Below are 26,720 nucleotides of genomic sequence, written 5' to 3' on the forward strand. Positions count from 1 at the left end.
CGTGCCTCAACAGTATTATGTACAGTTAGTCAATTTGCGTCTTATTCAAACAACATCATTGAGATAATACGATCTCGCTTTCTCTTGGCGTTGATCGAGCGCTGCGCGCACAATGTTTACGGAAACAAACTCGGTTGTAATGAGCGAGCAGTCACACCTTAGGCACGCTTCGATCAAAGAAAATGATTCGATTCAACGCGCTCGCACGCAACTCCCTCCACGGCTCAACGAAAATAACTCGGGAAGCAAAGAAAAGAAGATGAAAAAAGAGAAAAGGCGCGATCGGAAGTCAGCGATGCACCAGTTTTTTTTTATGCTTTTTTACGCGTGACAGTATATCGTTTCACGGCGATCGCGTGGCACAGAGAAAAACTGCAGAAGCAGCGATGACATTGTATACGAGGGGCGATGCATTGGAAGCTCGCTGAAACGCGATACGCTAATCGATGTGTCAAAAGCAAGCAATGCAAGGCTGAAAATCTATAGAACAATGAGCTTGAAGTTGGCTCGCGCGTCTGATTCGCTTAATATTTATTGCAATACGCGGACACATGCCTGCCGCGTCGTTATAATCATTTTTCCTCTCTATTTCGGTACATCGACTCTCGGTGTCATTGGAAAAAATCGCCAAGAAGCGGAGCAAATGCAGAACTGCTTGCGCTCGATGCATTCACGGTTTCGGTGTCTGCGCTAACAATGGAACGCGTCATTTCGAGATTACGCCGAATCAACGCCGCGCATAACTGGACGCGCCGTTGTTCCGTTGTCCAGAATAATGCTGCGCTTACGATTAATATTGATTCGCTGATAATTAGCCTGCAACAAAGGATTGGATCGTTTCCTCTCATCGAGCTTGTTATTGAGCTTTCGAGTAGCGCGAATGAATTCGAGTATATTCGCAGAAAAAAGTTTCTGCTTCCCGAAAGTGCATTGAATTAATGAGTCGAAAACGCGTGGGCGATCGCTTGTTCTGGGGCGCTGTTTTTTTTCGTTATTAACCAAACCGAGTTAACTCGAGTTACGGCATTTCGCAGTTTTCGTTGTACTGCTGTTGTGTAGAATTTTATAGTTAAGCAGTGTTGTAGGTCATGAAATACATTTGCAGTGCGTAACCATCGCTTTCATGCCTACTTGGAGTGTGGGTCAAGTATATCATTTCATTAACAGTACAGTGTGTTCGGCCGATTCTTTTGACACGAGAAAATTTGGGCCAAGCAGAATATAACTTTTTTTCAGGTCCAAAATGTTTCGTTCATAAAATTTTTACTTCAAATTTTCCAGCATCTTTTAATTCGGTATTCGTTTTTGTATCTTCATGCCGATAATAGCAATCATTTTTCACGCAAAGCTTCAAATTCCGTACCTACAATTATTCTACCGCGATGGTATGGTAAATTTAAAATTATACCGACATTAACGAAAAAAATTGCAAACATTTGAATATAATTGAAGTGAAAATATAACAAAAAAATCCCAAGCTAAAGCATCATAAAGATTATATTGCTACATTAATAATAGATTACTTGCTTGAAAAAATTGGTCTAAGAGAGACTAACTTGGTTTTCTCAATACTTTATGCATATATATAATTCGACTATTGCAAAAGTTATAACTTGGTAATTTCTTTTGCTGAACTTGACGTTAAATCGAATTCCCGTACTTAGTGATCTTTGAGAAATGATGTACAATTGACAGTAACGCTTGAAGAATGCGTAATAAATATTTTTCGACTGCATGCTCGAACATTTATTATCGAGTAACTTCATTGACGCACGTTTTTTTCATTGCTTCGAAAACTTTAGCTACCAAGTATGAAAAAATAAAAATGAATTATTTTAGCAGAAATAATACAGCGTCCAGATGTTAAAATCGTGTCAAGATTTAAATGAGTGTGCACAAGGTTGGTAACAATTATACATTACGGGTCTTGTCGAAATTGGTCATTTCGCCAGCCGCAGAGTAACCTACTTGATTTAAAGGTTACACGTACAACGTAGTAATAAGTAAAAAAACCGCAAGTTGTAAAGATAGGAATCACTCGAGATGACGAGTAACAATAGGCAAAACAAGTCGCTCATTTCTTGAAGATAATTACACTTACGACGTTAGCCGGCAAAATAATGAAGCGTCAAGTCAGTTATAATATATTAAAGTGCATTTACAAATAGATCTCTCCTGCAGCGACCTAATTTTCTAATACAAATACTTAGCTGAACATAAGTTGATGCAATATTTGCGATTTATTGAACTTTTTCGATCGTGACTAAACAGTACTTTTCAATTAAAAGTACAGAAAATATATTTACTTTTCAAACAAAATTTCAATATGAATGGGTAGAAACTATCTTAAGTCTGGTCCAGCTAACAATACACAAAGCCATAAACTAGTTAAATGTCACCAAGAACCGCAAATTAAATAGGCGAGATATAGAAAAAATCAAACCCTAAAAAAACAATTCTTAATTAAAAGAGTAATTATTTTGAAATCGTGATGTCTGCGCTTATTATATGTATTAGGTCAGTCTATATTAGAAATCAGACGTGTTTACTTTTTTTTCTAAAAAGAAAAATTCAACAAATGCTTTAATATAAAGAAAGTTCAATGCGTTATCGTATCTAGGTATTGAAGAGCTTATTGCTATATACTGCAGCTAATACAGCGAGATAATTTTGCAGGTCGATTGCAGTGAAGGCCGATCTCTCAAGCGTGACGCATACATGCTCCTGTAAATTTAGAGATTACCGTTCTAAATAAGCACGCACACACCTCGCCAAGAGTATTAAATGTATTAATTTTACTCTTTAGCTTGTTTCAAATCGACTATATATAACAATATATATACTGGCTATATAGCATATGTAATTTGTGTACAGTAACGGCACCGGCAACACTGTGTGTTTCTTGACTTGCTTAAAAAATAAACATCAATTTGACGCAACATTGCCGAAAGATTGAATCTATTCTTGGCCACGTTGCCTGAAACTCGAACTTTTCCAAGACACTTGGAGGTAGTTTGGAACGAACTCGAAGATTCTGTTCGTTAATTGCAGGCTAATTTGGTGTTAATATCAACAGAGCTCCGAACGAGAGAATGTCAAATTTAACGTGTTAACGGGGCATTTGGAAATCCGGCTTTTTATCATCCGTTTGATACAAGACCAAGTGACTTAAAAATGCAGCCTGTACGTACAATATGTAACACGTGTTCCAGGTCGCGTAAGCACTTAAGCGCCAATTTGAGGCGTTTAGAGAAAGAGAAAGAGCCAGCGAATAAGAGAGGCTAGACCGGAAGCATACTCTTACGTACTGTTTCAGAGGACATAATTTAGCAAAATTAGTCGACGAGCTGATTCCGACTTTTTTCATGTATATAATTTTAGTGATAATTTTCATTTTATATATGGAAAATTATATGTGTAAAAATGATAAATTTGTTTGATTAATAGAACATAATGATGTAACTATTGACCTTATATTTGCATTTAATGGAAAGTACCGATACTTTAATATAATGGCTCCTTTTAATGATGCAAAGTCATTTCAAGTTGTTCAATTAAAAAGTTCAAGTAGGGGGACACTTGTTCGCTCGAGTATTGGTCATAGAAGCAGCATAAGTTGATAAGATGCGTTCATTAAGGCGACTCTACGAATGACAGCCACAACTGTACTTTGTCCTAGTTTTACTCGGCAAAATTAAATGTGAATTCGCTTCCTTTCGCAATTGGCAACCTGAACGAAAGTGACACAGAAACAGTGTGGAAAAAAATTATTGCCGCTAATCGTATACATCGAATTACATGACACTTAAGTATTAGAAAATCTCTGCACCTCTAATCGAAAGTATTTTGACTTCGCCATTTAACATCGCCAATGATATTTATTTCGACCGCATAATTTAAGTCGAGATCAGGTTGTTTCGATCAATAGAAACCTTGGAATGGTTATAAATTAAAATTTAATGTGACAAGCAGCAGACTGTATTTCCAGAAATACAATTATTATTTTGAAAAAGAAGTACCGATTCGAGACAGATAAGAATTATTTTGTCGTGCACCACATAAAACACACTTGTCTGGCCAAGGAGTTATTTTTGAGAACTATTTTCTTCACCTCAACTACTAATCAGGTAAATGAAATAACAGAAAATAAACATCTTAAAAAAGTAATCGGAATGTTGCGTTCATAGCCACTGGAGAAAGTATAATTTTATTATAGAACTAATTTTTAAAAGCACATGTAGAACACATCGTTGCTTATCACGAATCTCGCCAGCTATAATTAAATAGCATTTTATTTTTTTAGATCGTGTGGGATTTTAGTCGCACGCACACGAAAATTCGAAGTATAAATCACAGAATCACGAGTGTACAAAAATAATATCAGAGCATGTTTTCGAAATTCAACACTGTATTTCTCAAACATCTGATAGAAATTAAAGATTGATCAATAAATTCCGGCAAAATAAATAAACAATGACAGAATAGATTTGTTTTTTCAATTCAGTTATTTGTAATAGCCCAGATAATACAAGTTAAATTTGAAGATTGAATAGATAAAAAAAAATTGACGAGATTAAGGATGCTTTTTAGCGAACGACATCAAGTACAGTTATTCGAAGGTCGAATTAAAGGTAAAATAGAAAATGACGAGCGATACGAAGCCCGAGGAGATGATGTCAGTGTTGAAAGAACGAGACAACAAAAGAGTTTCCAGTCAAATGCAATCGCTCAGAAAGATGCACAAAGACGCGCGCGATGCAAACAAAATGGAAGAGACGTGTATAGAAATTACGCGCACACTCAAATAGCCGCAGCATATAATACGGCCAGCACAATAGATAGGTACAGAGGCGAAAGATAAGTAAAGAAGTATCGTGGCGTGCAGCAGCTGCCGTAGCGGTGCAGATTGGCGCGCATGTGTCGTCGAATCGGCGCCGCGACGGCCGAGAAAGAGATAGATAGGATAGATCGAGATTGCGAGCGAGAGAGACGATGCGCGCATAGGCTCTATTTTTCTCCACGGTATATACGATTGCGACTCGCGCAGGCTCACAATGTCGTTGTATAATGTGCATCACTGCCGAGTTGCCGCTGAATCGGCCTCGGGCGGGAAAAGTAAAAGTTCGTGATCCGGAGAAAGCCTATGAGCGAGCTGCTGGTACCTATAAAGTAGCGTGTATACGGAGTGCGTCGTTGCTACTACATGCACAATAGTGTACACGCTCGCTAGCTTATGACTTTTTAAGGTTCTTTTCGATACCGAGCAGCGCATTATTATAGGTACACGCACTCGCGACGCAGCACGACATCGGCGTCAATGCAGCCTGCGTTTCGTTCGAAAGCTGCCACTGCCGACTCGACGCTGCTTGCACCGATACGTCTGCGAGTACTCGAATGTATGCAATATACGCGGATCTGCGGCAAAATCCTTCAACAGCTATACGTCGATACGCGCGCGACGACCGCCTGCGACGAGCTCCGTGCGATTTCTGTTCTTTCGTTCTGAGGTCTAAACGCGTTTGGCCTGAAAATATTTCTAGTTTTTCTCATCGTTGCGCGAGATTCTCCAGTTTGTTCGTGTTTCCGCTGGCTAGTCGCATTGACGCTCCGAATGAGTTTTTTTTTTATTATCCCATCTGTTCGACGCATTTCTTGTGAGATACTAATACTCGTACTGATCTTGTGTAGAGACGAGCCTGCAATATAGTAATTTTCTATCTGTTCTTTCTCTTGACCATCATTATAGAAGTATAGCTTAGCTCATCTCAGAATTTAATTAATGATGATTATTTACGGAAGTATATACTGCACTCGCAAATAAACACGAGAATAATACAATGTCTATGCGAGTGGAGTATAGGTCGATTTTCCCTGTTTCACATTGGACGCGCGCCGCGTTTGTGCAGTAGCGCGCACATGTTCGATGTACCCTTGATTATAATGCCGAGCAAGTTTTGCAGCTTATGGTATTAATTTATCGAGAGTTTTTAGAAAGTTCAGGTTGCGATCGGTGCAACAGGCGGCGGCGGCGCATTTGAATTTTCTTTTCTTTTCCAATGCGCGAGGGTCGATTAAAAATTATAAGCTTGGCCCATTTATTATGCAGTAAAGATACGAGCGATGCGCTCTGGTCGTAGACTTCTCATTCTCTCTCTCGTCCATGATATATTACCGTCAAGGCATAAAGTTTTATATATTAGTCATCAGTGCGGTCTTTGTACATCGTCGAGCGTGGCTCGAATAATAAAAAAGTTGACAGTCGCGATGCATGGGTTTACGCACACACACATTGTAGGCGCAAGCTAAACACGCGTCCACGCTGCATTTCTAATTCACGTCGCCAGCTCCGCAGCAGCGAAGCGCGAGGACAAGCAAACGAAAAGGTCGTAAAGTCCTGTGTGTCTCTCCGATAACACGGTTGAGTCGAGAGCGCCGCAGACGGCCGCATAAGTCGATCGGACCGATACGACGCGCTTCGGTAAAACTGCGGCGACCCGGTGGCGTGTAACGAGTTACGCGCACGCGATTTCCGAAAGCCGCGATCGTGCATCGCCATTTTTCTATTGCGCGGCTCACCCGTAAGTATATATACGCCACGGGCCTTGTTCTCGAGCGGCAGTGCACCACCATGAGGTCTCACGATGCGAGCGATACGAAAAATGAATAAGTAAATTCTCCTCGCTCGCATAAGTGCACGCGGCGGCCTCGCTTCGTTTTCAATAGAAACCTTCGCGAGTCGTCCGTAGCATTGGAGCTTTTCAAATGAGAATCGATGTGCGCCGCGCTATCGATGATAATCAATCACTACGAAATACCCAACGCATTGGCTCGCGATCGTTCCTACTTACACGCGCGAAAATGTTGACTTGGGTATTTTTTTTCAGTTTCCACTTTCACGTGTTTCTTACGCTTGATTGTTTCAATAAATGCTTGTTTGTGCAGACTTCGAGTCGAGCTTGGGACTACGAGCTCGAGAGGTGAACATTGCCCTATCGATTGAAATGAAATTTTCAATCAACTATACGTCTCTACGAGTACAACGAATTTATCGGAGATTTTGATAACTTTCGGTTTTTATAAGAAGCTCGGCTTGTAAGCATACGAATAATTGCAATCGCAGAAGAAAAGTGTTGTATAAGATTTGCCAGCTAACAATGTTTATAATTACGAAATCAAGTATGAGAAAGAGAGAGAAATAATAGAGACTAGCTGCTATGATTTTGAAACGGACGTTTCTCACGGCACATATACATATGCGTATATAATAAAACTAGAACGTATAGCCGTGCACGCGTACGTGCGAATTCAAACTGACAATCGTCGCGATCGTATAAATATATAACACATTCGAACTAGCTCTATTTTTGACGCTCGATGCCCGGAAAATGCAGTTCTCCAGGCTCATTTTTCTTCGCTCGCGCAGTTTCGACATTCCGTCAAGTGAATTAGCCATACTCGCGATCGGTATAAACACACACGCGCGAGAAAGTCATCTCGGCGATTTGCAATGCCTGCCTCATTTTTCGTCAAATAAGGCGCCGCCGCGCGGATATATAGCTGTTTCGCGAGCGAGCCATTATCCTAAACGCATGGCCTCACCAGGCCGCTCCGCGCGTACTCGCGAGACATTTTAACATTTATAGAACTAATTCTTGCCGAGCTCTAGAAAGTGGCTCTGTGGCCATTACGGCTGCTGCTGCTACTGCGCTGATAAGTATACCAGCCCGCAATAAACCGAAATAATAACTTCGAGACTCGTTCCTTTTTTTTTCTCTTTAATTTTTCCCTCGGAGCCCGACTTTGGATGCTGAGATAACAATAGTTCGCGGAGCGCTCGATTATCCTCGAATTTCTCACGCTGACGAATCACGTGCCGGCGTGTACGGATAATTCGATGCGGCTACTATACTTAACGAAGTCAACGGGCTACCGTGGAGCACGAATCGAGCCCGAGGGGTGCGACGATTCGCGAGCGGCGTGCGCAGCAAAAGACGACGAGTGCGTCGACGATTTTTTAGCTTTCTAAAAACTTTCGCGTGCCGCACGCGGGTCCAAGCTCAAAAGTCAAGTTGCACAAAATCTCGGGCGTTTTTGAGTGCAGCGCGCGCGGGTCAGGACGACGACGACGACGACGACGCCACGAAAATGAGCTTTCGAGCAATTCGTTTCCGTGATTTTCCTCGCGGTCTCCTCCTCGTCGTCGTCAACGATGTCGCTGCATTCGCGAAACTTTCTTTTTTCGCGTACTCGCTTTACGCTCGTCGCGAGTCGCATGCGCGCACATGTATACGCACGAGCGGAGCCTCGCGAGCTCTCGTGTATTATATATGATAATTCGTGTCCTCGATTACGGTGTCATTTTATCGTTCATTGTGAAAGTCCGCTCGCGTACCGCCACTGCGTTTGTCTTTTCTCGCGAGTGCGTTCGTATATGGTGTAGCGCATGCAGCCCGTGTTCCATCCTATATACATGCAACGCACGCACAAGTACACACGGATGGTTTCTTTTTGGCGCGCGATCCACCACTGCTATACAGAGTCGCTGTGCACAGTCCACGGGCCGTGCGAATTAAAGTAATCCTCGAAATGCCGCTGCACAGACCGCGTGTAGTTCGCGATGGATGGGATCCTATAAATTAAGCGTTCGCGCGCAGCCTCCGAGCTGCAGCTGCGGCACAGCAATACTAGTGGTATAAGGTATCGTAGGCCGAGCAGCTCGAGCTGCGCTTAGACAAGTGCGACCCGGCAACTACGGCTCTCTTACCTGTTATTTATACTCTCGCGTGAAAGCTACTTTCATGTCGCGCGCGAATTCATCGTTTCTGCACTTAGGCCTCTTGCGTATAATATAGCTTTTATTTTGCAAACGCATCTGACACTGCTACTATTCTCTCGATGCGCAATCGAGCGCTCGAGTATAGAGTCTCCGTCCGTGTTCGCGTTTGAATATTTTCCGATTCACTTGTCGATACGTGCGGCGCGTGTTATTGGGCCTGCTGGGGAGATTTTCGTAACCGATCGAAAGTGCCAAAAAATCACCGAGTCAGCGCACGCCAGTGATACGCGCAAAAAATGATCGAATTCGTGGATGCGAGCCGAGAACAAGAAGGAAAGAGCGCGCGGTCAATTCGTTACGCGTCGCACCGGAACCTTGACATAATCCTGTTTACGAATTTCGCTGTCGCAACGCGACAAATGCGAGTGACACAAAAAAAAGAAGTCAATTATAATTCGTGCTCTCGCTGATTTCTCGCTGCACTTCAACGACGACGACGACTCTCACGTCGCGTCTCTTTGTTTTGCTCTCGCGCGTTTCATCATTTTTATTCCTTGAATCGTCATAAAACGAGCGAACGAGTCTGCGAAAAGCGGAGCAGAGTACCAAAATCGGTTTACTCGCGCAACCTGTTTGCCGCCCGAGATGAGAAGATTGTAACATCAAAACGTATATCTCTGTATACAACGAAAGTAGCCTCCGTGTTAAGTACGCGGATAATAATACATAATTCTGCGTGTCAAACGGCCACCATATAGTAATAGAAGCGGGCAAAGTATAAGAAGAAAAAAAGTAGAAGGTGGCAGTATTGAATTACCGTGTGTTGTGACACTGTAGAACAGTGCACAGAGCACGCGTTGGTCGTGGAGCAGGAGTAGGGAGCCGAAGCGCGAGGATGGTAGGAAGGAGAAGAAACGGGGAGCTCTCGCTCTCTTGTTGCGTAGCTGCCGAGGCGTACGGACGCAGACGAGGCGAAGCGGACGAGAAACGAAAACGACCAATGTGTGAGAATCGAGCCTGATTTTGAGCCTGAGTTTCGAGCCGGAAAACTGAACGTATAAGGATTAATAAATGCAGGAATAATTGAGCCGATATTTATAGAAAAATGTATGAGTGTGTATGCAAAAGATATAAAAAGATACGAGTGATTTGAGCCGAAAATTGTGAGTGGAAGAATGAATTTGTATTATTAGAAAGCCTTCTATTTGTAACGTTAAGAAAATAAAAAGAGTATTGTTTTAGCCGTATCTTTGCGTTTTTCCCGATGATTTTCACAACCCTGTCCCGGCAGATGAAGCCCACGACCGNACCATGACATGATATTCGGCATGAATTTCTTTATCGAATTTGATGTAGACGTCCGTTATAAACGTCGGTTGTGGCGCGCGAACGAAGGCTCGTGGCACAGTTTTTCGTACGATGATGATGAGAATCACTCGCATGTCATCGCGAAGTGCGCTGGGCTAAGCGTTCTCGAGCCGGAACAACAGATGATTGTCGAAAAAGCAGTGCGCCGTGTTTTAGACAATGCCCCCGCGGCCGGTGAAACACTGTTGATTGAGCATCACATTCGAGTTGTGGATGACGAGCCAGTAAAGTTAAAATTACGTCGCATGTCTCCGCGTATGTGGCAGATTGCCAAAGATATTGTCGTGAAATGGGAAAAGGACGGTATTATCGAGCGATCAGCGAGCGATTATTGTAGCGTGCCGGTACTTGTGAAAAAACAAAATTCAGCCGAATATCGTATGTGTATTGATTTTCGAGAGGTCAATAAGAAGACGATAAAAGACGCGTATCCTATGCCAAGCCTCGATTCAGTCCTCGATAAATTGCGGAACGCGCGGTACATATCGAAGATAGATCTTAAAGCCGCATATAATCAGATTCCGATGGAAAAGTCGAGCCGACGATACACCGCGTTCGCCGTCGCAGGGTCGGGCTTGTGGCAGTTTCGTCGAATGCCTTTTGGACTCGTCAATGCCCCAATGACATTTAGCCGTCTTGTAGATCATTTATTCGGGCCTGAATACGAGCCACACGTATTTTATTACCTGGACGATATAATTATTGTCACTGAAGAGTTCGACGAACATGTGGTATGGATCGAGCGCGTATTGAGCCGTTTAGTCCAGGCCGGACTAGCCATTAATCAGAGTAAATGCGAGTTTTGTTGTTGCAGCGTGACGTATTTGGGATATATTTTGGATGAAAAAGGATTGCGCGTCGATCCAGAAAAACTCGAGCCGATAGTCAATTATCCAGAGCCAAGAAATGTTAAACAGCTTCGTCGTTTTTTGGGAATTATAGGCTGGTACTCGCGATTTATATCGCAGGATTCGGAGTTAAAAATACCGTTGCTCAGATTATTGCGCCGAGACCAGTTATGGACATGGGGGGAGGAGCAGCAAGAAGCATTTATTTCATTGAAAAATGCATTAACTTGTGCTCCTGTATTAGCCCGGCCGAATTTCGACAAGCCTTTTATAATTCAATGTGATGCCAGCGCGACCGCGCTTGGAGCCTTGTTGGTACAAACCGACGATGACGGAAATGAGCATCCTATCGTGTATTTAAGCCGAGTTTTATCGTCTGCCGAGCAGAATTATAGTACATCGGAGAAAGAGTGTCTCGCCATATTGTGGTCGATAAAGAAACTCAGGCCGTATATTGAGGGGTATAAGTTTACCGTAATTACTGATCACAGCGCGTTGACGTGGCTCAGAAATTTGAAAGATCCTACCGGCCGTTTAGCTCGTTGGGCCTTAGAACTACAACAGTGGGACTTTGAAGTTGTCCACCGTAAAGGTGCGTTGATGCATTTGCCGGATGCACTCTCGCGCATGTTTGAGCCGACCGATAGCCTTGCCGCCTTGGCCGAAGTGTTCTCGGACGTCAAAGACCCGTGGTATTTAAAAATGTTAGCCGACGTGCAAGAATCGCCGAAGAAATTTCAAAATTGGCAAGTTGTTGAAGGCTGTCTGTATCGGTTTCGCCGAGACCCGTTACTCGATCCTATAACTAATAAAGAAGAGCGATGGAAGCTCGTGGTACCAGCCGAATATCGCGAACGTGTTTTAGCCGACGCGCACTCTCTGCCGTCCAGTGGACATCTCGGTGTAGACAAGACTTACGACCGCATAGCCAGAGAGTACTATTGGAAGGGGTTTTATTATGACACGTTGAAGTATATCCAACAGTGCCAAGTATGTCAACAATACAAGACTATTCAACAAGGGCCACAAGGGCTGATTGGTAGTCGAGTAGTCGAGAGACCTTGGATAATTGTAGCCACCGATTTAATGGAATTTCCGCCGAGCCGTTCACAGAATAAGTATCTTGTCGTGTTTCAGGATCTGTTCACTCGGTGGATAGAAGTAAAGCCGCTACGCCGTGCCGACGGTAAGTCGGTAGCTCGAGCCTTTGAGGATTTAATCCTTTTCCGATGGGAAGCGCCATTGTACTTCCTGTCGGATAATGGTACAGAATTTATAAATAAACTTTTAGCCGAGACTTTGCAAGTTTACGGGGTGAAACATGTCACCACTCCTCCGTATCACCCGCAAAGCAACGTCGTTGAAAGGAGTAACCGAACTCTGAAAACGATGATCGCAGCATTCGTTGGCCAAGACCATCGTGATTGGGACATACATATACACGAATTCCGTCACGCGGTCAACACTGCCGTTCAAGCCTCGACGAAAGTATCTCCTGCATTTCTTAATTACGGCCGTCACCCGACTCCGGTAAAAAGTTTGCGTAGAGAAATGGAGAACACGCGAGAAATTATTAGTATCAAGCCAGAAGATTGGGCCGATAGATTGCGTCGCTTGGACGCGCTCAAAGATCTAGTCGCGCGATACATCGATAAAGCTCAAGCGAAGCAAGCAAAAATTTATAACGCCGGCCGTCGAGACGTGCAATTTTTCGTGGGTGATACAGTGTGGCGCCGTACTCACGCGTTATCTAATGCCTCGAAGACATTCGCGCATAAACTCAATCGAAAATACGAAGGTCCGTTCGTAATAACGGAAAAATTATCGCCTACTGTATATAATTTACTCTCCCTCGACAGTGCGAGCCGTAGACTGCCGAAAGTTCATGTGTCGGAGTTGAAGCGACATATCGAAAAACGTAGCTGTACAAAAACGAATTCAGACTAATTGTTTTTTTTAATACAGGTACGAGATGCAGCCTACCACTATAGAGCCGAGCCAGGAAGTCTCAGAAGAGAATCATCTTATCGAGCCAATTGAGCCAAGGGAGCCGATCGAGGCCACACCGGACGCTACGCAAGAGGAGACGTTCGCCGGCATACTGCAAGAGATGGAGGCGGAGATGGAGGCGGATATAGCGTTGCAGGGGGTCGAACCTGACCCAACGACAACCGAGGAGAAACTCTCCAAGCTGGAGACCGAGCTGCTGCGCATGGCCGAGGACTCAACCTATGTACCACCATACAACGCTCGAGAACAATTTTATCTCGAGAATGCAGTTGTTCGAGAGTCTATGAAGCCAGGAGCTCCGTCGCTGTTCTTAAAATTGGCGGAGTTGTACGAAGGCGCAGCAATGTGTCGAAGAAACGCGATGCATCAGAACCTTCAGCCGGCAGCCGTCACCGTTCCCTCGGAGCAAATTGAGCCCGTCTCATCAACTAGTGTCATTCAAGGCTGCAGCGTATCCCAAAGAGATGAACCACCTATGTCAGAGACAGACATCACAGCGCGCCAGTTATGCGCCGCTGCTGCCGAAGCCCGGAAAAATGCGGTTGAGACTCCGATGGAAGAAGACACTGCGATTACTGAGCCGCTGCAGCAGTCAATGGAGATGCAGACACCGGACAACGCCCAGCCATTACGCCAACCACTCGTGCCGAACAATACAACTGAACAAGCGCAATTACCGGAACCCAGTAAGCCAGTGCAACTCGTCCAGCCGATGCCGCTAGTAAACGAGGACACCGTCGACTCTGACTGGGCATCCGCCGACCCTACCGAAGAAGCTCGGGCCATGGATTGGCAAGAGGAACCCAGGTCTGCCGATGATTCAACTCTGACATTGAGGCCGCTGCAAGGAGAGCCATCTCATGCCGTCGAGGAGATACGCATGGTCGGAAGCCGAAGAAATAATTCCCGCCGAAACCTCGAGCTATCTGATTATGTCTCGGCCCACCTGCCGTCAAGATCACCTTCTCCAGAGTTATTTGGGCCAAGCCAATTAGTGCGCCGAGAAGCCTCCAACAGCCGAAGATCAAACGGCTATCAAGACACCCAGCCTTCTCGCATCCGGCACACCGATGGATCTGTCGTGCGACTCCGAGGAGTAAAATTTGGAGGGCTCACGCAGATTCGTACTGACTACTCAGTTGATCCGCCTGACTTTGCGTGTTTCAACTGCTGGATCGAGGGCCACAACGCCGTCGCTTGCCCGAGACCCCGAGTGCAATATTGCTACAACTGTGGCAGACGTGGTGTCTCGGTCACAAATTGTCCACGGTGCAGCGACGCTCATCATGCCAGACAACGCCAGATGCCGAGGGTAGCACCAGCTGGATACAGTCCAAGTCGCCCGTATCGGCATGAGGGTCTCGCATCCAGGCAGTACGATACATATAGTCGTACCATCACCGTGGAGGAGCGACATGAGTCAAGAGAGAATCCGTCGGCCAGTAATAACCGACCCTCCAGTCATGGTGTTGCACCCTTGTCAGTTGAAGCCGCACCCCACCAGGGAGTCCCTCCGTTCGCTGGCGAAGCAGCGCGTTTTGCCGTAACATTGATCGAGGGGACTCGGAACCTGTCGTTGGAAGCCAGAGAAGCCATCTTCAGGAGTGTCTACGGGATTGGGCCGCCACCGTCACCATCAGAGGAGCACTAAGAAGTCTCGAAGATATAGTATTAAGTTGTGAATCATTGTAATGTCTAGCCGTTTTGTCATTTATTGTGAAAACTTGAGCCGAATGTATGTTATAATCGTCATAATTATTGGGCCAATAAGTCATGCCTAGGGGGGAGGTATGTGACACTGTAGAACAGTGCACAGAGCACGCGTTGGTCGTGGAGCAGGAGTAGGGAGCCGAAGCGCGAGGATGGTAGGAAGGAGAAGAAACGGGGAGCTCTCGCTCTCTTGTTGCGTAGCTGCCGAGGCGTACGGACGCAGACGAGGCGAAGCGGACGAGAAACGAAAACGACCAATGTGTGAGAATCGAGCCTGATTTTGAGCCTGAGTTTCGAGCCGGAAAACTGAACGTATAAGGATTAATAAATGCAGGAATAATTGAGCCGATATTTATAGAAAAATGTATGAGTGTGTATGCAAAAGATATAAAAAGATACGAGTGATTTGAGCCGAAAATTGTGAGTGGAAGAATGAATTTGTATTATTAGAAAGCCTTCTATTTGTAACGTTAAGAAAATAAAAAGAGTATTGTTTTAGCCGTATCTTTGCGTTTTTCCCGATGATTTTCACAACCCTGTCCCGGCAGATGAAGCCCACGACCGTTGGAATAAGAAAAAGGGTCTTTCACATGAGAAGGGAAAAGAAAATTTCCCCTCTACGACTCTGCACCGGGAAGCAGTGTCGCAGTGTTTAGCGGTACCCTATGGCCAGTGCGCCGCGCAGCGCAGTCTGCGTGTATATACAGTGTGTTGGTCGGCGCATAAAGTCAATTAGAAGCCTTCTCGCTATAACGGAAGTCGCCGAAGGGAAAGACTGCAAGAAAGTCTCGTCTTTGCGCACGCTCATATGCGCTCGTATCGCGCACTGGACTTCCGGCCACCGTATTTGGCTTCGCGTTGTCGTCGCGAGCGTATACAAACGCACGTACGCGCCTCCGTGGACGCTGCAAACCGATACCTGCGCTCCTGGAAATATATAGACTTACTTACGGAGCCAACCTAAACGCGACTATAGTCTTCGAGGGAGTCGTCCTGTGCCACGAGCCAAAGATAAAAATTCTTCGCTCGCGAGCGCATTGTGCACGTGCGCGCCATGCGCGATGCACAGAGATGAAAAAGAGGAACAAGGACTCGCGCTCGCGAAATTGCCGGCTCGTCATCGAACGGTGAGTCATCGCTCGCACGCGAACGTACTCGTCGTCGCTATTATTTATCGCAAAACAGCTACGACGACGACGACGACTGACGAGCAGCAGAGTTATTCGAGGAAGTCTTCGAGGAACGTGTTTGTTTAATTGAAAACTTGGCTATTCCTCGAGTGGAATTTGTATGTTTTTTAATTTTGTCGATAACACGTATACGCACGTTGTTGTAAGTTTTTTTCAAGTTTACTTCCGTATTGATTTTTCAGTACGTTACACCGTTGACCATCGAGCTTGAACTTTATCGGGTTTCCTTCATTTCGTCGTCTCGATAACATTTTACACCAAAATTACGCAACACTGACGTACTACGAGTTTTTTTTCCTACTATTGAATTTGTAAGAAATAATGAATAGTTTGAAACGACTATTAATACATAAAAACAACACTTGAAACGGAAAAATCGCGATACGAAATGCTAGATAGAAAAGAAAATTAGTCGACTTTGTGGCCGCCAACACAACCGCATCTACTTCAAAGCGCGCGGGAAAAAAAATAAAAATAATAAAATTGCTGCAGACATCAAAGAGCGTTCGAGCCTTTTCCAAAAGAATCGTCTCTCCGGCTGTACTCGGAGTATCAACACACTACGACGACGACGCAACAACACAGAATCTATCCTAGTCCCGTACACGTACGACGACGACGACGACGGATGCATGTGTACACATGCTTTCGCGTTGGAAGAATAGATTGTCGAGGCTCCGCTGCATAGCACGCAGCTATATAATGTATACGCAGCTAGTCGAGCTGAGAAAACGACAAGAAAAAGCGCGACACTTTCACTCGCTTCGCTGGTTCGTTCGCTAGCTGTATATATAGCTATAGCTGGCTCGGCAGCAAAGAGCTTTTGCCTGCGCGCAAAGATCCTTTTACTATCGGTGCCAATGGCTCGAGAACGATAGCTATTATAATTGAATTTTGTTTCTCTTTTTCTTGACACGTTTCTCTTTCTCAATATTACAATGATTCGTTGTCGCCGTCAGAGTGTCAGGCCTTATCGCCGCTCGCGGTCGCACTTTTATATCTCTCGGTCCCTTTGAAAAGGAAGTGTTTTGCAACAACTCGACTGCTCGGGCGAATAATGCCTGCCGCTGTATAACGCGCAAACTCGCTCGCGCGCGTCTCAAAGGAATGACTTTAGATTGTTTAGATTGTGACACTTGTTTATGGAGTTGCTTCATTTTGCACAGGTGTTCTTTTTTAATCTTTGCCTCGTGTTTTCTATACAGGACTTGACTCGATGCGTACGTATCTACTCTCTGCGCGCCGAGTGAAAGTCGCGTGAATAAAAATCGTATCGACTTGCTCCGATCGTTTCTATAAATTATCTATAAAAAGACTCGATCGATTTATTTTGATTGATGTTGAACGTTACGAAAATAAAAAAAGAAGAATAAAAAGCACATTTGATCATTGCATCGTGTAGAAAGAAGGCACACGTATGTGTACATCGCGCATTTTCATCATATGTTCCTCTCGCATTTACGAAATTTAATCGTTTGCTTTGGAGAATCCAAACGAGCCATCGAGCCAATCTATAAATAAGATTCTAGCTGATCAAAGAAACGAAGAATCACAACAAATCAACGCTCTGTACGCGTGTCTAAATGTTGGAGCGCGAATTTCTACAGCTGTTCAATGCACGCGCGAATCGAATAGCTCACAGGCTTGTATATGCACAAGAGAGAAAGGTAGGATCAACACGGAGTCGTGTGTGTTTTCGTGTATGTGCACGGGTCGTTGTTATTATTATGTATATGCGCTACTCGTGACAAATGACAAGCTGTCGGGGCATATTTTTCCCGAATACAAATCTAATCGCACGCAAAAGTCGGGCACTTTTTATATATAGAAAGTCGCGCGCAAACAAAACTGTGACTCTCTTTCTGAAGAAAGCACACCAGCTCTTACAACAACTTCAATTTTCACAGCTTTTCTATATATCTATATATGAAGAACTAAAAATGGCACTGGTAAAATACGATCTCTCCTGTTTCGCAAATCACAACTTTACAAAGCTTTATGAGCTTTGATCGATTGAAAAAAAGCACTTTGAGAATTTAAAAACTGCACCCACTGTGTGTGACACTGCCTTCGATTCGGTGTTTCGACCGATCTCTGCCGATCCGCGCACGTTTGCGTAAGCGTAGCACTTATATGTACATAGAAAACTAGTAAATAACAAGAGGATTTTAGCACTATATAGGTGCGAAGCTCAAAACGGCTGAGCGGCGCACTCGAGTCCGCGATGTTTTCAGGCTGACTGGCCGACGTCGCTACCGCTGGCGCTAGCTTTGCGCGACGACTACTTCCATGCCTCGCTCGCGTATATAACGCTGCGAAAGCCCCACCATGTTGGCTGGTCTTGGCGGTCGGCAGTCGGCACACGGGACTCGAACACGCACATCGAGCAGCGCGCGGCACGTTTCGCTGCGCTCGCGGCGCGCATATATCTCTCCTCATACTCGAGAGCTCGAGCGAGCCTCGCCAACTCCGCGTGTGCATCTTTAGCTCTTGTTCTCGGCGCGACTCGCTTCTTTTCTTTCCTTTAGATATGCACGTGTAGCTACTATATAGGCATCATTACAGACTCGCTCAGTGTAATATCCGTCAGCTGCGACTGCTCATGACTCTCTTTTCGCGCGTCTTGTCATAATGCCTTCTTTTCCTAATCAATTATCATCCTCGTTCGCGCTGCTCCGGCATCTCGCAGTCTCGCTCGAGCCAATAATTTATTGGCTTCCTTCGACGCGATCGACAATGAGGATTTATCGACTCCCACAGTGCGCCATATAGCCATTTTATAGCAAAAATTCCCCATGACATATCACGATTTGGCTTCTTCAAAATTTGTCAAACGATTTATTGCTCCTTCCCGAAGATTAACGTTACTCTGCCATTATAATTTCATCGCTGTGGAAAACCCGATTAATCAACTCGTCGGTCCAAAGATGCTCTCCGACTATTGAATTATTCATGATAAATAGTTTTTTAATAGAGAAAGTACATTCGATAGAGTATCTCATTTTACTTTTTGACTTGAATTACTGCAAAATAATTATGTCTGCAATGATAATAAACTCCGTGTCTAGAGTAAATATTGAATATTAAAAATGCGACGATCACGTCGTTCGCCAGAAAGTGTTATTTAAAAGTCACAATTCGTTGTAGTGACGACTGTATACACGAGTCTCGCCAACGACTTTGTATAATATGAAGTTTCAAGCGTGGTTCTGTGGTGATAGTTAAATCATCCTTATTCTCGGTAGCCAAGTTTTATTTGCCTACGCTTGCGTAATTCCATTTCAATCATTCGCGTCGGCGTAGTATATTAATAATAATCAAGACGCTATCTTACACTTGTACATCCGAGCCGGATGGGTATGGTTTAATTTACATTCGCTGTTTACACTATTATCATGATTCCATGTTATGCATCCGAAGGCTCAACTACAATTCCAATAAGTCGTACATTCGTGTGAACGAGTGTAAAAAGATAAAAATACAATAACATCATAAATCAGTGAATTTTCGGAACCTTATCGGTCAATTATATTTGAGCAAGAGAAAGATTGCAATTCGAGACTTTTGTATAATTAAAGTCTTTCAATTTACATATGTTAATAAGGCAAATGGGGCAAATTTATTATATACGCGGCCAGACATCGAGTGACACGATACTCGCGGCTACAACAGCGAACTTGCTAAGTGTATGTAACGAAGTTTGCATTTGCTAAACATGTCTCGTGCAAGTGGTTCTATTTATAAAGGACTGATGTCGGGTCGCTTAAAAAATAGCAGTTTAACAATTTTAAACCGTGAATATTTTATACTAAGCATTTTGTAGCATTGAAAATTCATCCGTCTCGCTCGAGTTATATATTGCATAAAAATTAATAATGGTGCGATGGGCGAAGAGCGAAGAAAAAAAGCAAAATTGGAAATCGAAATTTAGCTGTTTAGCAAGCCTATGGGTTTTAACGCAATTGCTTATTATACGTATATGCATCAACCAGCTGACCATGTAAAGCTCAAAACATGGACATTTTTGGGGATCCAATTAGACAGAAAATACAGGGTCATTCAAGTAGTTGATAGGACTGGCACGAACTCCATCGCATTTTTCATTCCTGATCGATAGCTCATGCGTCGCCTCGACACAGCACGGCCTGACATTGTCTAACATCGTCCTGTTTTCGCATGATGCGCCGCAGAGTCTCGGTAAGAAATTAAAGAGGATCTCGGCGTAATCGCCGTTACGCTGCAAAAGCTTTTGATACCATACTGCGCATCATCATCGGCCGGGAGATTGATGAGAAGACGATTTAGAGCTGCGGGGCAAAATTGCGCTTTCTCCGAATGACTCGGAGCGAATAGCGATACGGAGGTGCAGGCAGCTACTGCTGCTGCTGCTGCGCAGCCTGGCGTAGCATCGCTCCATTTACGCGTCCACGGGACACAATTTTCTTCCTCGCTGCGAATCGATGAACTTTTCGAAAGTTTTCCAATGTTTCGCGCGCCCGCGACTCTCTATAATATCATCAGAGAGCCGTGTTTTTGGTCTGGCGCGCTCGCAAAAAGGAAATTAACCATATTGCGAGTCGTTGCACTAGGCGCCTCGGCGCAGCTGCCGAATACGTATACAACAAGTCTGAACTATGCTCGGGAGTTGAATACAAAATAGAAAGCGCGCGCGAGTCGAGTCGATCTTTCCAAGGGATACGGTAACGACTTTATGAGCTGCTTATAATTTTTTTATTACAAGCTAGGCGTCGTACGCCTGCTCGGCGCTGATGGAAAAAGTTCCGGCTAGCTCCGTTGCGCGAGTTACTTTATGCCCGGATCGGACGAGGGAAGAGAGAGAGAGAGAGAAAAGGCGCGCAGTCAAGTTAGATTTGAATGAGTTAACGCGTCTTGCCGGAAACGACGTCTGCGTGCAGTTTGCGCTTCTATGTGTGTATGTCCGAAGCTCTCCATGCGCAGCTTTCCCTCTGCAGCTCGCTTGCTTAGACTCATCCTTCTTGTTTCTGCGCCAAGTATACTCATATACATACTACTCTTGTGCATACGGCTCTTTTTTGCAGTCGGTACTTGCTTGGCCGGCAGTACCATGTAACACGTGCGTATTATAAACTTGAAACTGCAACGTCTCATCCTTCGTGGCTTAACGCTCTCTGATTTTATTCACAACTGTTTCGCGCTCGTGAAACAGTGTCTCGTTTCTAATCAAATTTTGTCCGCCGAAGGATGATAATTTTCCAGATTCACTCTAGCAAATCGTCATAACGCTTTCTTTCTGTAATATACTCGCGTTCGTTGTCTTTGACTATTATGACGGAGATGGTTGATTTTTGCGGAAGAGCAGGTCTATAATGATATCATCGTGTTAAATTGAAATCCGATTCTGATCCGTTCGACGTTTTACGCTACCTGATGGAGTCACGTTTAAAAAACATTATTAACGATCGAGCAGTGGTGTATCGCTTTCGAATCGGCTTCTCATCAAACGCGAGCGTTTGCATTCCTCTCTTGCACCATTGCTTCCAGCGAACAATAGAGCGCCGCAAAAAAACCCTATGAGATCATTTCTTACAAAGTCAATAGCATGATCGTGTGGTTAAGCCTCTGTGTGTCTCTGCTAGGAAAAATATAGCGCTTACATTTCGGATCCGCGAAGCCAAGCCTGACCATCCAATGACAAGACAATAACAACGCAGCGCTCCGATAGAAAGGAAAAGTTTTGTTACATCGTCCTCGTACACATTTATCGAAAGTATCGCTGCCAGAACAGATATCGCCAGAACTCGTCGGAGGAATAATCAATTTTCTCTAATTGAATGTAAATGCTGAGAACGGAATAGCGAGTACGCTTGAACTTTAACAATGAGGCAAAGCAATAAATTCGCTTCTCAGGATGCAGGCGGAAAAAGTGTTGAAACTTTCTTTAATGATCGGTTCTCGAGCCGCGCAAGTCGAATGAACCATACATCGTCGCGTGCGCGCGCGTACTCATTTACGAGAGCGGATATTTAATAAGCGATCGCCGCCGCTTCTGCTGACACAAGGCGTACGCCGCCGACACTCGTGCGTGCCAATTCCCCATGCCTGAGACTCGTATACGATCCTCCGCTGCTGCTGCTTCGGTATATAAAATCTCTTATGTCATGAGCAGCACTTGTGAAGTTTATGCAAAGGCGAGCGAGGATGTGGGTGAATCTCCGCCGCACCTTTACACATGCTTTATACCACCACAATTATATAGCCGTGACAAAATGAAAAACGAGCGACTCCTCGAGTGACGCCAGATCAATCTGTTTCTCGCTCATCTCTATACTGCAGTTTTGCTATTGCAACGAACATAGACCTTTGAGTTAAAACTAAGAGTAATAGTTCGCCAGTCTACCGTGAGCTATATGCACAAAAAAAATTTCAGCCTTTTGTTGGAGAATAAATTTTTCATTACTCAGCAAGAGCCAAATAGTGTTTAAGCTTACAAATGTTCCATCAAAAGTTTGCTATTGCCGTAGTTTAACGCCTTTTTAATGAGTGTATAAACAAGTTAATGTTTTAATAGGCTGTACTTTGCCGAGAACTAAACCAGAAATAGGCGTATGCGTAATTACGGAATCTATTTATCGAACGACTTTCCTCGACGTATACGCAACGGGTTTAATTATGTGAAATTTTTTTGCGTTTTCAAACATTAAGCCATGCTGACCAAGTGGATGCATGCCTATATAAACGTAGAGAAGCGGTGGCTCGATAATAAAGCAAAAATTAATGTACACATCCTAAACTAGCCAGTGTCAATATCATTAAAGTCCGTACGCGAGTATCGCTCGGCAATTATTATAAGTTACTGTAATACAATATTCTATATGAGACTTTAACGATTGATTGAATTAATGGTCGAGTTAACGACTGCTAAGATGGAAAATTGGTTGAGCAGCAACTGGGACCTTTCATGCCAACTCTTATGATCGTCAATAGCACTCCACATCGACGTCTCACTCTCGCGCCGGCAATTGTTATGGCAGGCAGTGGCGGTGATAATTCATCTTACTTATATAGAGAACTTGGTCGCTATGTAGCTCTCGACTCGAGCAAGGATTGCACAATCGGTCAATTAACGCAGCAACACGCCCGACTCTATATAGTACCGCTCGCGCGAATATTATTATTGGGACAGCTCGAGCTGTACAGCCCGAACTGCGAGCGTAATAACTACAACACACACACAGGATATCGATCGGCTTTTGCAGCGATGCCATTGGAGCTGTCACGCACGTGCACCTGGTGCAACAAGCTTTTGTTCCTCGTTCGGAGTCCGCTGCTGCTACGAATTGTATAGGCAATCGTCGTGTGTTGAAACAGTCGATAAAACCATATTCGAACGCGATGGACTGCCGTGCGTATTGCTCGCGAGCACCGGTTAAGTTTGCGGGACACGACCTCCCACGGGAATGGTACTTTGCTTACGACCTCCGCAGAGACTCGTAAACATGCACCGCTGCAGTCGAGTACTTTGATACATAAATGAATCAAGCATTCGCTGCAGAGGAGAAACTCTGCCGCCACGAAGATTCTTCGGGGTATGCAGACAACTTTTTTCTTCATCAGCTCGTGCACTCGTGAAGCTTTTCTCGAGCATTGCTGTCTTTTTAGAGTAAAAAGGCCGATATGTGCCGCATGCACACAGCAGCAGCTTTCCTCGGAAAAGAGAGTTTTCTCGGCATATTTGGTGCGGAATGACAATCGCGCAATAATTTGACTTTCCCTCTTGTTCAACTTTTGCCGACAGCTCTGCGTCGTAGCAGGGACCACGACAAAGAATGGCGTCACGCGACGTTGGTCAACCAATTTCAGCGAACCCATCGACGAAAATAATTAGAAAATTCTTTGATTGCAGATTTTGCCCGGCACGGGTCGTCGGGTGATCAGTTCGAGGCGCGCTTCAAAGGCTGATTTAATTGCTACACGTGACAAAGCATTCGTGTTCCCTTCAATTCTTCGCGCGTTTTACATTTTTTTGATGTTTCGCCTCAAAGTCCTGGCAGAGCAATCTAAATGAAAAATATTCCGTTCCAGTATTTTAACTTTGATTGAGTTTCTACTGCACAACGTTTTATGGTGGGGGCAAGGCGAGTTTTAAGAATTCGTACGATGTAATTAAAAAATTATGCCGAAAACGTCAATCGAGCGTTGAATGCGAGTCCTGTCGAATATACGTGCGCTCTCACTTTCTATTTTCAACTTTCAATCATATAATCTAATAAAATTATGCCAGTCATACACAGCTAATAACAAAGAGCACTTTGATATGACGAATGATTATAAAAAAAAAAAAATTGGATTTACAGTGCAAATATACAGTAGCTGTAACGAAGGTAACACGATGTAGAAAAAAAGTGCGATTTACCGCTAGAACAGAGTCAATATGATTACATAAAAGTCGATTGTACACAAAGTCTCGACAAGAGCGCAAAAAAATATTGTAAAAAATAAAAGTAAAACATGTAATAATCGATACCGCAGGTGACGCATTGCGATAATTTTTTTCTTGTTTTTCTTTTTCAAGCGGCAAAGAAGCGCATTTTTTTTCTCGGTTTCTCCAATGCTTGCTGCTTCAGAATGGGACAAAATTAAGGCAACTTGCAGGAAACGCTATAAGTTATTGTCAAAATGAAGAGGTTTATCCATACACAAGTCATATTTTCACGCTCAAATTCACGCGTAGAAAAAAAGTCACGAGCTCAAAGAAAGCCTTTTTTAAGTTGGTTCGATTTTCGAATTAAATGTAATCAGGCGTCCTTCCAACTGGGTCGTCAAGCGATCGACATTCGAGAATAGTAACTGCGAAAACAAACTGAATAGCTGGACAGAATTGGCGAATAAAGGCTGCAGAGCACGATTGACACAATTAAACGAAACACAATGAGCAGACACGAGGCAGTCGAGGCAGCCTAGCGGCAGCGGTGGCGACTGCGCGGTCGCGTTTGCCTCGCAAGGATTCGCAGTACGTGTACGTGTACCATACGTATGCGCGCGGCGTAAGCAGGACGTGCCGACATTTGCAATCGTGACGACCCGAACGAAGACGATCTCGTCGTCGGTCTATTCTTTACGAGCGATCTTGTGCTCGCAGCCGCGCGCACTGCATCTTTTTGCCCACTCGCTGATTTGCACCCACGGAGCAGCGTCGTGAGAACTGATTCTCTCTCTCTCTCTATTTTACTCTTTCTTCTTCTCTCTCGCGGCTACCTACATGCGCCAACACCTATATAAACAATCTGATACCTATTGGCCTATTCGTTTCCACCGGAAACGCTGACCTCCGCTGACTATTACATTTAATTTCTCTCTTTCCCTCTCCTTCGGGTTTTTTTTGCTCGTGAATCATGTGAATCGTAGTACGAGTCGTTTTCTGCTACTCTATGCTGGAAAACTATGCGCTCGTTTCTTCTATGCGTGCACACAGCCATTGTAGCCACTTCCAATCCATCGGTCTCTCCGCATGACGATCAGCCGGGACCACTGCAGCTTCGCGAGGAGAGCTTCGGCATCGGAGAATAGATCTATGCGTTTCGTAATGCACAATTAGAGTGGGAGATGAAATTGTCCGTTTACGATCTCGCCATTCATGCGGACTAAACTGCGCAATTAAAAAAAAATGCATAATTATAGTCCTGCTGTATATGCATAGCGTATACATAAGATTCAGTCACGAAAACTCGTCGACTGCAAAAGAACAACTGACAAAGGTAATGCGCAGCTATAGACAAGCGTTCTAGCGTGAGATTAATCGGCTGAAACGATTTCATCGAGATTTCTTTTCGATGCCTCGTGCGGAATTGATCCGCGGCGCATCGACTGTATGGATCGCGCTCGATTGTACTTGACTATTCAACGACATAATTTCATATTATGCAGTCTCCAGATTATGTAAACTTCTACCATTTACCTATTTCAGGACGTTTCTCAAGACAACGTAGTATACTAGCTTGCATACCGTTTCACTGTGCCGGAGGGTCAATCTTTCGTATAAGTACGAAACGAAATCAAGAGTAAAACGATCAAGTCAAAGTGTATTGTTTTGCCAAAAAGTCGGACCTCTTTTCACGTCTCTTTCATCGTGTCTCGTTATTTAACGATTCTATCGAGTCGATTCCAAAAGCGTCGCCATCGACATGCCAGACGAACGCAGACGCGAGAGCAAATAAATTGCGAGAGCGGCGTGAGCGAGTGCATAAAGTCGCGCTGCTGCGACACGATAGAGGCGCGAAAAATGACGCCAGCATGTGCGCGCGTGCTGCAAGCTGCTGCTGCACCGCTGCACACACCAACATTCGTGCATTTATTTCTGGCCCGAGCACGTTGTACTATACGGTGTGGGAAAGATCGCCGCGCACCGTGTACTAGGGCCAGTGCTCCCAGAAGAAGTTGCGCGACGAGAGGAGCACGAGGATGCGTGTGTACTCGACTCGAGAACAAGGAGCGAAAATTTGGCTCGCTTTCAAGAGACGAATTTAGATCGCTGCGAGCTGCGCGCTACAAAAAAGTGCGTTGACGGCCAAGCTCGAGAGCTTAACGCACTCACGCGCGCAGCTCGTTCGCTCGCTCGAGGATATTATAATACTGTTTACTCGGCGGCGTCACATGCACTTTTATACACGCCGCGCACCGAGAGAAAAGCTCGAGTGCTGAGAAAATTCATAAATCACTGCAAGAGCTCGAAAAACAAACTAACAAAAATACTTCCTCGATAATCAGACAAGGTTTATTTTTTTTTATGATCGCTTCAATTGCTAAAGACTGTTCGAATTGCATCGGATCTCATTATTC

General features: G+C 44.4%; 1 protein-coding gene across 4 annotated transcripts in view; it reads right to left on the reverse strand.

Moving 5' to 3' along the window:
* Positions 1–26,720, reverse strand: part of LOC106649871 (IQ motif and SEC7 domain-containing protein 1) — an 83,884-nt gene that overhangs the window by 22,364 nt on the left and 34,800 nt on the right. The window contains exon 1 of one of the 4 annotated variants that reach the window (XM_014367568.2): positions 17,956–18,091. The exons of the other annotated variants lie outside the window; for them this stretch is intronic. The gene's annotated coding sequence lies outside the window, so the exon portion shown is untranslated. Of the gene's footprint in view, positions 1–17,955; positions 18,092–26,720 lie in introns of those variants that run through there. 4 annotated transcript variants of the gene reach the window in all.

Source organism: Trichogramma pretiosum, unplaced genomic scaffold, assembly GCF_000599845.2.
Source record: "Trichogramma pretiosum strain Unisexual culture from Peru unplaced genomic scaffold, Tpre_2.0 scaffold12, whole genome shotgun sequence".
Taxonomy (NCBI): domain Eukaryota; kingdom Metazoa; phylum Arthropoda; class Insecta; order Hymenoptera; family Trichogrammatidae; genus Trichogramma; species Trichogramma pretiosum.